The sequence below is a fragment of the Silurus meridionalis genome, chromosome 8 (assembly GCF_014805685.1).
Source record: "Silurus meridionalis isolate SWU-2019-XX chromosome 8, ASM1480568v1, whole genome shotgun sequence".
Classification (NCBI taxonomy): domain Eukaryota; kingdom Metazoa; phylum Chordata; class Actinopteri; order Siluriformes; family Siluridae; genus Silurus; species Silurus meridionalis.
The window spans coordinates 2,657,934-2,663,933 of record NC_060891.1 but is presented as its reverse complement, the minus strand read 5'-3'; positions in this window follow the sequence as shown (position 1 = coordinate 2,663,933).

The following is a 6,000-nucleotide window of genomic DNA, read 5'->3' as shown; positions in this document are numbered from 1 at the left end:
ATACACCGAGACAAAATATTATGTCTCAAGGTCTGTAGTAGAACACGCAACACAAAATCCAAGGCTGATAGCTGCAGGGAAACATCGCTTGCCATCATACTGATAAGAATAAATACAGAATTCCGTAATAAAGTGTTTGCGATAATCATAGTATGTTTTATGCCGAATAAGTACACTTTACCTCGGATTCGATGTGCAGGATTTTGAAATAATGTCACCTTGGAAATCTCAAGAGAAATGGAATAGTCCAAAAAAAGGAGGCTTCTGCTTTTCAAAAAAACAGTGTCAGAAAAAAAGAATTTCTGTACCTTCATTGGGTTACATATTAATTCTTAAATTATAAATGTGCTATTTGAGGTTAATTAGGTACAAAAATCTGTAAAATTTTCTAATTAAGTGTACGGGACCCTTATAGAAGATAGAATTGATGACAGTCTTAATGATATTTGTCGCTAATTTACCCCAAATTTGTATATCTCCAGGACCACTTGATTTATTTGATTGTACTAGAGACTTGATAAAAGTGAAAATGACATTTGTTCTGTACTTAATTGCATGAGGTCCAGTTTAGTCGCCAATGTTACATATTTATCTTTGAATGGTACCAACTACGGTACATGGGTACCAATATATACTCAGATTAAAGTGGGTACAGCAGGTGTACCTTTGGCTACCTCCATACAAATCCGGATACATTTGCAAATGTTGTTTTCGTCTAAAAACTCCCCACATTATCTTTTTTCAACCATTTCCACACTGAAACATCTCTGTACTGCGCATTAGTAAAGACGTTTCGACCTCCGTCATTTCTGATTTATTTACTTTACGGCTCTTTGAAACTTTCGGGCAACGTCGTGGAAAGGCAAAAAAAAAGTCATCGTTTTCGAAAGCCTTGTTTTCACAGTCCACACTTTTCAAATGTGTCCACTTTGGAAAGCGTTTTTAAAAAGCTACGTTTCAGTGTGGACTGAAGGTCAAACCCGAGAGAAAAAGATGCGTTTTATTAGTGTGGACATGGTCTTTGATGGTACTGCCTCAGTGATAAGCTACTGTACTCCTAAAGGAACAGTTTCTGGGCTTTTTTAGACGGTGTAGGACAAAGTTTGAAATATTGGCTAAAGATGATGAATTGGAGCTGGAAATATGAAATTTCATTTCTAAGACTACAAAAAGTGGAAGGCTGTTTTGCAAGAGGACATTGTTTTTACCTTTCGGATCTACTCCTAGAAATTGTTGACATGTTCAATGATGGTGGGGTGGTAGATGCATTTTAATAGAACTTTGGGCTTTCTTAATAAAAAAGACAAAAAAACAAAAGCGTGCTGTTGCAAGGCAACTAGAAAAATATGGATGCCAGGACTAAACTAGCTAATGATTGATGCTAGCAATTTATTTTTTTAACGAACAGCATAAAGGCAGCATTAAGAAAAAAAAATCACTCCTGGATATATGGACATGGCTGGCTTCTGGATTCCTGCATTGGCAAATTATAAACAAAAGACAATTTGAGGTGAATTACTCTGTGTGTACTAGCATAGCGACAACAACAGTGTATCTGTTTGATAGTTTCCTCCATTACCCACAATGCCATTTGATTCGATGCAATTTAGCTGGACCTAAAGAGAAAGATGCATCAGCTCTTTAATCCTTTAGTCTTTCCCAAAAAATCTGGACCATAAATCACTGTATAGATGGAAAGCTACACTACTTCTATAATGGATTTCTCATTAATATGTTTAATGAGATTTTGTTGTACTGTGCAAAAAAATACATACACAAACATTATATATAAAGTATTCAATTCTTAGTGACAGATGTACCAAAACAAAAGCATTGGCACAAAACCAACGATCTACTAATGATCCATGATCTACACGATACTTTTATTATTTATTATGCAATAGGGGGAAAAAAACACAATCGAAGATGACCTTGTGGAGACCCATGCTATTATGACACTGCAAAATCAAAGACTGCAGGGTGAAGGAAAGCGAGGCAGGAAGTGCTCCTGATGCCTCATGAGGCATGATCTTCCTTTTGCTAAGCATTTTGGTAGTAGGCCAGGAAAGCTGCCTCAACTCCCAAGGTCAATAAAGCCACCTTTTCTTTCTGTCCAACTTGCGAAATGTTCTAACAAACAATTCAGGGTTCTCATCCTGAAAGCAAAAACCCACCAACCCTGATGCTAAAGCAAATATTAGCATAAATTCATGCTCATTTCTGCTTTTAATCGGCGCAGTCTGCATCGCGGGCTAGAGGAAAAGCAAACGAAAAAGAAAACTGAAGCCTCCAGGGGTAGCTGATTCTGACTCTGCTGGATAGAATCAAACGTTTTCTTACTGCTGTTCTTCAGCTCCCGGTGGAATATCGTATGTTTTTTAAGCCCTCGGGCAATGCTCTTGCACCGTTGACCCCATCCACATCCGCCGCGTCTATTGCGAGGGTGCGCGGGACGCTAGTCGACGATAAGAAATCTTTGTGCTTCACTGCTCCGCACTTCTAAAGCCAAAAAAAAAATTATTTTTTGATTTATGCTCTCCCTGCATCCTTATTTATTGATACGGTTTCCCTATGCACAAAGCTTTCGAGCTGCTGCTCACATATTGATTGACCACGTTCCTCTCGGGAATACTGCACAGAAATAAAAACAAGCAAACAATCCTACCAGTGAAAAATGTTTTACCTCCGAGTTGAAGACTTCAGAAGTGTAACAATAGGTATAAACTAAATATTTATTTGCTTTCCTTTTTAATCCAACAGCAAAAAAAGTTAGAAGCAAAATGTACTGTTGGGAAGTGTAGGATTTACGAATATTAATGAGGCTCGCGCAGTAAATATGGCGATAACTACGCAGAATTTCACAAAATCAAGAATTTATCCAGATAGTCAGTGGGCGTGTTATGTAAAAGAAAAATATATCAGATACATATAATAGTTTTATAACACCGGGAAAAAGCGTAGGTTTGGGATGTTGAGTAACAGTTATTTTTTTATTATTATTAAAACTTTTAATCCATTTATTACTGATGTTTCAATACTGTTAATTAATATCCTATTTTCATGCATACAAATGATTAAAGATTTTGAATAAAAGATAAATTGTCACATTAGTCTAGTGCTAGAAATCAATAAAATAAATATCTATCTATCTATCTATCTATCTATCTATCTATCTATCTATCTATCTATCTATCTATCTATCTATCTATCTATCTATCTATCTATCTATCTATTTTTTATCTTGACATTTGAATCTGAATAAAATGAATAGATTTTCAAATCATGAGTTAATATTTTATTCACAATAGAACATAGTTTAAACATTTATTATGTTCTCTAAGAAATTTACACTTTTATGCACAAATTGAGCTCATTTCAAACTTGATGCCTGCTACAGGTCTCAAAATAGTTGGCACGGTGGCATGTCTACCATGGTGCAGCATCTCCTCTTCTTATTAAAACAGTTTGAAGACGTCTGGGCATTGAGGTTGAGTTTCTGGAGTTTTGCTGTTGGAATTTGCTCCAGCTGCTGAAGAGTTTTTGGTCGTCTTTGGTGTTTTTTCTTTCGGTTAATGATGCTCCAAATGTTCTTTCAAAGTAAAAGATCGGGACTGCAGGCAGGCCAATTCAGCACCCGGACTCTTCTACTACAAAGCCATGCTGTTGTGATAACTGCAGTATGTGGTTTTGCATCGTCCAGCTGAACTTCACAAGGTTTTCCCTGAAATAGATGTCATCTGAAGGGAGCATATGTTGCTCTAAAACTTTTATATACCTTTCAGCATTCATAGTGCCTTCCAAGAAATGCAAGCTGCCCATAACATATTAACATATGCACTTATGCAGCCCCATACTATCAGAGATGGAAGGTCCCCCTCCTCTTTAGCCCAGAGGACACGTCCGTGATTTCCAACAAGAAATTTGGCAAATTTGGGCTCGTCTGACCATAGAACACTTTTCCACTTTGAAGCACTCCATTTTAAGTGAGCCTCAGCCCACAGGACACGATGGCGCTTCTGGACCATATTCACCTTTTGCCTTTATGGCCTTCTTTTTGCACGATAGAGCTTCAGTTGGCATCTGGCACGGCGGATTGTGTTTACCAACGAAGGTCTTCGGCCTTGCCCCAAACGCCCCGAGATTTCTCCAGTATCGCTACATCTTTTGATCATGTTAAGTACCAAAGATGATGATTTGCAAAACCATTTAACATTGAGGACTGTTGTTTTTAAAGTATTCCAAAATCTTTTTCACAGATTGGAGAGCCTCCGCCCATCTTTAGAGCCTCTGCCTCTCTAAGACCTCCCTTAAATTTCTAATCATGTTTCAGACCTGATGTCAATTAACTTTAGTTGCGAGATGTTGTTCCAGCTGAATATTTTCAAATTTCTGGCTTTTTTAGCCCTTTGTTGCCAACTTTTTTGAGACCTGTAGAAGGCATCTAATTTAAAATGAGCTCATTTAAAAAACGTCCCAAAATTTCCGGAATTCGGGTAATAAATAAACTATTTACCGCTTGGTTGAACTGATACAAGGATTACTAATAGAAGACCGAATGTGAACTCGGTAGCTTTTCAACAGGAAATTGACACCATAATAGTAAAATTGAATGAAAAAAGTAATGCCGCTGGATCACAATACACAGGTGTCACTCCGCGAATGACGCATATACAGTACTAAAGAGTGGATTCATCAAAGTCATTAAGCAGGTTAAAGCATTGAATCGCTGATCCTGGTTAAGATCCTAATTTGTTCAGCCTGCTTAACATCTATTCTTTTAATCTGGCTTCATTTCTCGCATTAATGAAATGTTAAGCGTCTGAGGTTACCCTGAAACATAGGCACAAGCATCCAGCGAGCACAAATGCATTATAATGACCGTAAAGTGTTCAATTATCGGAGCTGTCGAACAAAATTGCGCTTTAAATGTTAATCGCTGTTCCTTGGAAGAGGAAAACATGAAAACCGTGTTGTCATTAACCTGGGGGGTGGTGGTGTGGGAGTGGGAGGGAGGTGGAGGGGGGTGAAAGATCCAATAGTTTTCACACCTCTGTTTTTTTTATTTTAATTTTTTTATGCCTTTTTAGTTTGGCAATATGCAGTATTTTTTTCTTAACAAATTACAGTAATACTTTTGTGGCAAATGGTTCATTTGCATATGTAATATATAATGTTTACCCCAACAGTCAGGGAGCGTGTGGGAAAAAAAAAGATTAATACCCTACTTTATTTTAAGCGAAAATGCTCATTACCACAGAGACCGCCTGGGGAGACGCAGATACTCATCTTTCATTAGAGCATCCACCGCTAAAAGCACTTGGCCCCTTAAGCTTTGCCGCCAAATCCATTGCATCCAGAAATACAATTCTGAATAGGAGCTTTGTGGTCCAGGCTATCTGATACAGTGCTAATGAAATGCACCGTGGCCAGCTCCACACACACACACACACGTGTTCTCCACATCTCCTAATCAACCTCCGATGACCTTTGGCTCCAATCCCCTCGTGCCAATTCCGGGGAAGTCTCCGGCCGGGATCGGCAACGCCGCGTGCCCGCTTCGCTAAAGCAAATCGACTCGGATGCCATCAGCGCTATCAAGCGAGCCATTCAAGTCTCTAGGGATCAAGTGGTGCTCTGAGGCTCCTTCACAGTCTACTGTACAGTCCAGCCCGATATTCTAGGGCGCATCAGTATTCAGAGCGATCGCCAGTAATGAATGTTGACTCGTATAAATGGCGAGTTAATAACAGCGCGTGACTCCCCATAACCCCGTGCATCCGGTTTCCGCTGGAGTGTAACAAGTCATCTCGAGAGGAGGCATCTGGCTGCGCTTTAATTAGCAATAAATATCTGAGGACTAAATAAACAATGCTCTAATATGCACACTGATGTTGCTGGCTGAAACCTGGATTTTTTAATAACTGATTCAAGTTTAGGGAGTTTGTCGTTAAATTGGCTTATAATTTATGAAACAGGAGCTTGTAAAAAAAGTGAAAAGGT